The following is a 9832-nucleotide window of genomic DNA, read 5'->3' as shown; positions in this document are numbered from 1 at the left end:
AGAATGTCCGTTCGGACCGTGTCCATTGTGCGGAGTAGACTGACTCTCTAGTGGTTAGAGAATACAAACTAGGCGTGTGTGTGTATATTTATGTACTTTCCGACCTTGTATATGTCTGTGGATCTGTTCGATTGATGTTTTATCTCTTTGGTCCCTGTTACTTTGCCGGATTCATGAAAAATAGAAAGAGTAATCCACAAAATCTTGTGATCACGTCGAGTCAAATCTATTCAAATGTGGAGTGTGTGAGTGCGTGAGTGAGTGTCGGGAAAATAGACGCTTGGATATGGTAATTACTCACAGAAATACAACAACCTTTTTTGTATTTCGTGGTAACATCACTTATTCAAAAATGTAATCCAAGGAAAAATGTCACCGCTGAAGTGAATTAAGTTCGACCAGCTCCGTAAACCTCCGTAAATACGTCACTTAAACCATGTCACACAAGCAGCCAATCGTACAGCAGGAGCGCCGGTGCTTCCTCCGCTCGGCAGCGGAGCACCCCCCCCGGAGCCGACGCAGCGGGTGTTCCTAAAACGCCAATTTGAACTGGAGCTCGCACTCCTTCCAGCCCCGAGCCCGGCGTGGCCCCCATCCCCTGCCGAGGACCTTTCCAAGCCTGGAGCTAGCTCTACCGGAGAGTATAAAGGGGGATGACATCACACCGACATACGTCTCACACAGACATATACACATGATCACACATACACCCACCCACAACAACACACATACATGCACACACACATACATGCGCACACACACACATACACGCGCGCGCACACACACATGCACGCACGCACGCGCACACACACACACACACACAAACATAACTACACACACAAAGTATTAAGAGCCCCCTGTGAGCGAGCAGAGCTCTGTGTAATCTGAGGCTTTCCCTGTTGAAGAGCGGGAACGCAAATCGATCTAAATCTTCCATGAACTCATTAGTCATGGAGCACTGATGTTTTAATCACATACGCACAAACACACGCACTCGACTAGCTTTCAAAGCATTGGGTTTGCAATTTTTCAGGCCAGGCCTTATTAAAAGTTTTGCTTTGCTTCATCTATAACTGTTCATCGCACAGCCTCACCCAAACGCTTTTCTATCGAGAACCGTGCCGCTCCGCTGCAGCTCCTCACCGTGCTTCGACGCAAATCAGTGGGGCCAGCGTGTATGCCTTTAAAATCGTTTAAACTCCTTTTCAAGTATGACCAACCCGCTAAATGTTTTTTGAAAATATCTTTTTATGAAATTATATTTAGAACTAGAACTTTTTGCAATTGCCATAGCACATCCAAAGCATAACGTTGGCTACAGTCGATTGCCAGTATGAAGCGACGCAGCCACCGGTTTCTGGTCTCTTATGTTTGCACGGACATACTGTACAGCCAAACAAGCTTATTGGCAGAATTATAAAAACTTAAAACATGGTAAGATGCACGGTTTGTGAACACTCCCCACTATATTGCGAGCTTCCCATTGTTTTTGTTCATGTTTTTTTAATTTTTCCGCCCTATTGGACTGCACTAAGCACATTGAGCAGCTGCAGCGGAGCAGTCAGTGTCTCAGTAGATGTAGTGTTCAACAAGGCTGTGCTATGAACAGCTATAGACGGCTGACATTTCGACCTTTTTAAATACAAGACCTTGTTGGAAAGATGGCAAACAAATCAGAAACACCCGTAACAAGAGGAAACAATTAGTCATCAGCTGAAATCTACTTTGACACTTATGCAGTACAGCATGCGCCGGCCCTGCTCTTCTTAATGTCGCCCGCCCCAAAAATCCCCCAGCGGGGGGCCGGGTTCCTTCTGTAGGCAGGCGCTGGAAGTACGCCACGCCGCGTTGGCGCAGCTTCCTATTGAATCCATGTCAGTCCACTTCTGGTACGACAAGTTAGCCGTGCGGCATTTCTCTATTTTTGTGAGAGGGGTTTATCTGATTTTCAACTGTGTGCGGATTTCCCATAGAAACAGGTGCTAAAACGACATAGAAATGTTCTTGTAAAGAGTGCAATCGATTCAAATGTGTTTTTATCCACGAGCCTACATTGTACCAGAGACCTAGAGCTGCCGTCGGATTGGCTTACTGGTCAAGTATTAAATACAAAGAACAAACATATATGTGATCCGAAGACGTAATGCAATGCAGTACAAACATATCCCACCGGCAAGTTCCTTCAATTTCAGTTGTAGCTCACATTTCAATTCTATTCAAAGTTATTATAATTATAATGGCAGAGCACTGTAAAACATGTTTTTATGAATTTTAACTGGATAACTGCAAAACTTTGTTTACGTGTACAGTATGCAGAGTTGGAGATCATAGGATGTATTGAGATATTTTTTTAACCAGGTCAACACGTTGTTACGTACGTTTTTGAACAAGTAATGAGCAGGAATCACAAACGTATACATTTTTTTATTTTTCACGCGGTAACTAATAAAAGCATACGGACATAAAACTTAGGATCAAACGATCTGTTCCAAAAACATTTCAACCGCTGTTGTTTCCAATACCCCTCTTCTCCCTGCGACAACACGGAGTCGTCCGGGATGCTCCCCCGCACCAAGCCGGTGTAGCGGATGAATCGCGCCTGGTGTAGTTCCAGTGTGACTGTGACGCAGGAAACATTGCTGAGAGAAGTTCACAAACCTAGTATAGAACCCCGCCGGGGAATTGTGGGAAACGTGTGATGTCATGAGTGACCACGGTATTTTTCCATGCGGTTCCCTTTCTCGGGAGAAGAGACGGGGACAAAAGGTCGGAGATGTAGCTGATTGGACCCGATGAGCCCCCCTGGTTTTTTTGGCCGTCTGTGAGTGCGCTGTTCCCTCTCTGGTCTTTCTCTCGTTTCTCGCTCCGTTTTCTCATTCTCTCGCCAAGAGTTCCTATAGGAAGGTGACCGAACAGTGAGAAGCGGAAGGTCTGAAGGTCTATTTTCAGTCGTTTATATTTTAAATTTGAGTCCACCAAACTCTTGAGAATCGCAATAATCTGTCTGTTATGGAACTGAATTCTGAAACTGAAACTCTACCAGGACCTCCGTATGTTACCTGTGCTATCTGTGAAGCAGAACATGTGATGTACATATTGCCCTACTTTTGAGTGTTTGCGACCTGGATGCATTTCCCAGCGTTTGCCATGGCGTGTGAATGTGTGAATGTGTGAATGTGTATGTGCACCTGTGCATTTCGCGTGTCCTGAGCTGTGCACGGGATTCCCACTTCTGATTCGATTTTCTCCGGGATCTGACAAATTCATCCCGGTTCAAGTGACCCGAGAGGAGTCCCGGCGCCGCTCCGGTCGGACAAATTCAACTGACCTGAAATCAGTTAGTTTTGCTTGGTGTGTTTCGGCTGTGTTTCGTAACATCAGGAGCCACAGCAGATGGTCGTGGTTTACCTCTGCTCGGCCCGGTGGCTTTATGAATAAGACCACCTGCATCTTCTCTGGATGGAGCCTCCCTCACTTTGGGCCCGGGCGGCCGGCTGCGGCGGCCCCGGTAATGGCTCCCTCGCTGCGCCGAAGCCCCGCGAAGACGTTGCGTAAGAGGACCGGGCCTTTCCCGGCGCTGCCTGCCTGCTGTTCCTCCTAACTTCAGTTCCTTTTTTCCTATTTTCTCTCTCTCTCTCTGTCATTTTTCTGTCATCCCTCCCTTCCACGGGGGTTTCCTGCGCATGTGGACGGTTTGTGCTCGAGTCTATCCATTCGGGCGTTTGTGGATACCCAGCCGTGGGGAGAGGACGGAAAATCTATACTCAAGTGAAGGCACAATTTCTCCCATTAAAAATGACTCAAGTAAAAGTGAAAATGACCATTTGAGAAGCCTACTCAAGCAAAAAGTAAAAAAAAGCCTGGTTAATAAATTACTCAAAGGCAAGTAACTTTCCATTTTAATATTTTTAGGGTGTGTGGGCCAGTGCAAAACAATGAAAATACAGCACTTGTTGATGAAGTTTTTCTTTTTTTTTTTTTTTTTAATGAAGTAGAGCAGGTAGACAACAATGTCCCACTCTCTCTCTCTCTCTCTCTCTCTCCATCTCTTCCTCACCTCCCCTTCTCTTTCTCCATTTCCCTCTCTGTTCCAGAGTGGACGAATTAAACACATTTTCTGAAAAAAAAAAACAAAAACAAAAAAAAACAAAAAAAAAAACAGAAGGCGTCCCAACCTCTTTATCTTTTTTCCTGCTTTTCCTCCGTAGCGCTGTCGTTGTGAACAAGATGAATAGAATCCGTTAACAGAAGACGAGAAGATAACCATTCAACATGAACAGTGGCAACATGAAGTTCCCATCTCTTCCGTCTTGACACGTTGCCAAAATGTGTTTGTAAAGGCAAAACGGTTCCCTGCAGGACTTCACTTCTGGGTGAACTATCTCTCATTTGAACACACTAATAGTGACACAATGAAAATCCTATCTTTGCCTTGTTGTCATGCATTGTGTTGTCATCATCGCACCGTGGTCCAAAGACAGGTGGTGCTTATTTTTTCTTCGAGGCAGCTGGGTATAGAGTTGCGTCGCTCGCGATCGATTCCTACTTTTTGACCGAATCTTTTTTAAGTGAACTAAATGAACTCAAGCCTCCCCTAGAGCGATTTGTTTCGTTTGAGTCTCGGACTCCTGCCGCGTCCACGTCCGTTCGCGAACGTGAGACTCGCCGGAAAGGAATCGAAACGCCCACCCAGGGTTTTGGGCCGGTTTTGATCTTGATTGGCCATGACGCTGGTTTTGTGACACAGACCTGGCAACCCTGCTAACCCCCCTACACTCAATCCCTGCATTTAGTGCCGACTAGTTATAATTATGGTATAAATGGAAAATGTAGCCAAGTAAAGTACAGAGTGGAAGTACAGCCTTCAAGAAGGAACATGAAAAGTACCCGTTCCTTAAAAATATATATAGATTTTTTACTCATGTGCGTTAATACCCACACCTGTGTATATGTCGTACATTTCTCTTCCGCGGGAGTCTTTGTTGGTCCGTCTCAGGCTATTGATCATAACTTCATGACGTTTGATTCTGCTTTTAACTGGTTTTATTCCTTGGGCATTTGCTGCTGCTGATGTTAAATCAAACTCTCCCCAATTCCCCAAAAGTGTCCCACAAGGGTCTATATTGGGGAATGGACATTTCCTAACAGAACACTGTTCTATTTATTGCTATGCTGATGACACCATACTCTCATGATCACATGATTAGTTATTTTTCTACCTTATGAACTTGGGAAGATTTGGTAGGATGCATTTAATGGTAAATTGCAGTTATTTTTCCACAATCTTTGTGTTTATCAAGTGCATCTTTGTTGTGTGACTGTGAGACACATTATACAAACACTACACAACTTTCTGTCTTGTGATCTGGATTCTTGCAGTCGTTGAGGTTTTCACACTACATGACTGATCGGCGACAGGGGGTCACACGTTCTACATTTACATTACATTTACATTTAGTCATTTAGCAGACGCTTTTATCCAAAGCGACTTACAATTGTTCCAACACCGACGGACGCAGCCACCAGGAGCAATGAGAACCCGAGAATTGACACCGTAAATAACGCGATACCATGCACGGGACATTATACATTTTTTTATTTTATAATTAACTGTAAAAATAAATCGAATAAAAGGAGAATCTAAATAAGAAGATATATTAAAAACCAGGAGATGAAAAGTAGCATAGGTATGTTGTTTGTTTCTAGCCGCTGCGCATGCCCGTCTCTCCCTCTAGAGCCTCCCCCCTCACTCCGTGTCTGCTCTGATTGGCTAGAGCTTGCACTTCCGACTCGATCCCAGCACGACCAGATATTAAACCTGCCTGATGTCTCGGGGCGGTCGGATCGCGTTGTGAGCCGTTCACACCACTCGCTCACGGGAGCTATGATTTTCCTCCAATTTGGGGCTTTGCTCGGCGACCTCCAAAAACCTGTGGACGAGCAGAAAGTCAGGCCAGAATCATGTAATCTGACCTCGGCATTAATTGTATTGTTTGTCTTTTTACATATGTAAATTGTTCTCAGGTCTCTTGGAAATCTAATCTTGATCCCATTGAGATGAGTCAAGATTTTGTGTTATTTTTCGTTCAACAAAACCATTAAATTTCACACAAATATAGACGATGCTGGCTTCTCCCTCCTCTTAGGTAGGCGGGGCTTTGAACCCCTGAACCCGGGCGTCGGCGATTGCGGCGAGATGGAGCGAAGACGGAGCGGAATGACTGAGGGACGGAGGACGAGAGAGGGTGGACTGGTTCTGTCACTTACAGTAAGATCAGCAGGAATACCAAGCGGCTGCTCCGTCAGCGAGGATGCAAATCCCACACGAAGACACACACACACACACACGCGAGCGCACACACACACACACACACACACACACGCAAGCACGCACGCACGCACACACACACACACACACACACACACACACACACACACACACACACACACACACACACACACACTGAGAAGCCTGAGAAGTTGGAAGAAACATGCTCCCTCTCAGGAAGGATAAATGTCAGGGAGCGACAGCCGTTTAGTGGTGAGGCCTTAGGTTGTTTCTGACCTTACGGCAGGAGAGCCTTCCCTCGATGCAGCTCCTCAATTTATCTGTGTGTGTGTGTGTGTGTGTGTGTGTGTGTGTGTGTGTGTGTGTGTGTGAGAGGGAGAGACAGAGAGAGAGAGAGAGAGAGAGCGAGAGAGAGAGAGAGAGATAGAGCGAGAGAGAGAGAGTCACCTACTGATAATTAAAATACATTGCAACAGGTAATCCATCACATTCTGTGAACGTAAAGAGATGGACATCGCAGAATGTAAACTCACGTTGTTGTGCGTGTCTCCATGTGTTTTGTGTGTGTTTTGTGTGTGTTTTGTGTGTGTTTTGTTTGGGTTTTGTGCGAGTCGGGCTGTGGAGGTCAGGATGGAACTGAGCTGGCATGATGTTTATCAAGCCTGGCACAGTTAAATTAACCTTCTGGGCCTACAGACACTCTTTTTTCCGTCTTTTTCTACCACTGCTTCGCCTCTGTCCCTCCATCCATTTTCTCCCCCTTTTTTCTTTGGAGCTAAAGCTGCTTCGGTTCTCCCGTCTTTGGTTCGGCGTGACGGGCAAAAGGTCCGGCAAACGTATTCGTTTTGTAATGATTGTGATAAAGAAGCTGCATTATACAGCGTGTGTTCCATTTAGGGATGTTGTATAACGGCTGAGGAGCGCGTGCTCGGGAAATGTGGAGTTCCCCAACGGACGGATCCCAAAAAGGAGTGTAAATAAAAGATGTTTGCAAAGGATCACCTCCGCTGTTTCTTTATTGGAGGCAAGCTTCCAAAGTGCCATTCCTACCAGTGCCATCTAATCATATTTATAAACAAGAATCTATTGAGAACACAAGGGATAAAATTACGCTAAAGCGGTGCCGCACCAGAGAACCATTTTTTTTAAGTCGTAAACGAAAACAGTTCTCAACGAAACACACTAATCCTGGTCGTTGTATTAACCATATGAACGTTGCTATATGAATGTGTTTAATAGGGCACAGCGAGGTTGCTGACGTGGATGCTGACGCGTCGCTGCTCTCTACGTCTCTAGCGGGGACTGTGCAACCACGCCCATTTTCAAACTGTTTCCCGATGATCATCGAGGTGGAAGACAGTAAGGTACAGTGAGTAGAGGTCCATATTACAGTAGCACTCCTCAACGCATTTTATATTGTTTTACTTGTGTCTCACTACGTGCAGAACGAAGTCGTTTCGTTTTTGGAAAATATTGTGACACTTTTGGGGACCCTCTTGAATTAATTTTTTTCCTGCAATAAATTGTGAAACTGACTACATATAATGAATCACCTGATTTAAAATAACTTGTCAGACAAGAAAAAAACATAATAATTGTATACATACGATATAAAATATATATGATTTTCGAAAATATATTCAAGATTATTGTTTACATACATTATATTTTGTTGACCTGAATTTCCCCTCAGGATTAATAACGTATATGTATCTTATATATTATCTTATATTTGTTTTGCTACAGGGCTGTAGAATACGTAACAACACTATTTTCTCAGCATGTTATCGCATCAGAGCTTTAACAATCACATGTTCTGGAGAGAAACAACGGAGCAGACATTCTGAATGCTGAAAATACACCATTAGCATATTATTCAAAAGAGAAGAGTGGCTCACACTGGATGGGATCCTCAGCTGAGGAAGAGGCCCTTGGAGTCAGTGGCACACATGCGTGCACACACAAACACACAGACACACACACACACACACACACACACACACACACACACACAGACACACTCCATAGAGTAGTCTACAAATACACACGGCTGTGTTTAGCACTGTTTCTATTAAATTGGTATATTTTCTCCTTCCTTCTCCTAATTTGTCAAAATAAACCAAAATAAACTACAAGCTAACAACATTTTGTGGTTACTTTGACACATTTGTCTTACGTACAGTCGCCTTCCGTCGTGCTGTTTAGTGGCTCATTCAGGGTTTAAAGGGTTAAAATGGATCGTTTGTCAGTCAATCACCGAGGCTCAAAGAACATTGAGTGACTGATGCCAATATAGATGGCGTTTAGACGGGGACAACTGTGTGTGTGTGTGTGTGTGTGTGTGTGGGTGTGTGTGTGTGTGTGTGTGTGTGTGTGTGTGTGTGTGTGCCTGCGTGTGTGTGTGTCTTTTCTAGCTTGAGCTGTGCTCAGAACTTGGAATAACTCAGGCAACACTCTGCCCTAGTCGCACAGTGGAATAGTAAACTGAGGTAAATAAATAGTAATGGAAGATTAACTGACATCTTTTATCACCCTGTGGAGGATGCTCATTAAATTTATGCTTATTGCAGAAATGGGACAGACACACACACACACACACATACACACACACACCCACACACACACACACACACACACACACACACACACACACACACACACACACACACACACACACACACACACACACACACAAACACACACACCCACACACACACACACACACACACACCATACACATTAATATACCTATGACATGTGCACACACTCAAACTAATATACATATGCATGGTTTCTGCATACTTTTTCAACAAGGGTCTTGAAAGTTTTGAGGGATCGATCCCAAAAAAAAAACATAATTGAGGAAAAACAAAGAGGTTGCAATTCCTTTTAAACTCAGTTATTCAAACTTACAATTCAATTCCCATGCAAGTTTGTGAGCATCCATTCAAACTCATTTTGCTGCTCCCTGGGGATGAAAAAAAAGAAAAATGATAATTTGAACTCCTAAATCCTTACTCATCTCTGCTCCATTGTGCATGGAGCTGCATGTACTTCAATAATCCTGGAGTTTGGGAGAAGACTGTAGTAATACCCATTCACGCGTTTAGGCTCCGCCGAGTGCTATTAAATATTCATAAACTCAGGAATTCCACTGACATTTGGCATGGCGGCCATGTCACATATTTCTCCACCTCAAGCCTCAAAAACAATCAAAGCGGTTTAGATGGTATTTGTCCAGTTTAAATTGGATTTCTGGGTGGAATTGGAATGGATAAGCATGCATGTGTGTGGGGTATCTGTGTGCGTGCGCGCGCGCGCGTGTGTGTGTGTGCCTGTGTGTGTGTGTGCGCGTGTGTGTGTGTTTTGTTTGTTGACACACAACATTAAGTGACGTCGGAGGCTGCAGCAACAGAGAGAGAGAAAGGGCGAGAGAAGTTAAAGGAAGAAGGAATGACAGGAAAATATAGATTGGACAGGCACCGGTGGGACTCCAGATGTGTGCTTCCTATTAACCCCTTCAGTGGATTTTCCCCCCAGCCC

This window comes from Zeus faber (assembly GCF_960531495.2).
Source record: "Zeus faber genome assembly, chromosome: 9".
NCBI lineage: Eukaryota > Metazoa > Chordata > Actinopteri > Zeiformes > Zeidae > Zeus > Zeus faber.
Note: the sequence above shows the minus strand (reverse complement) of the source record.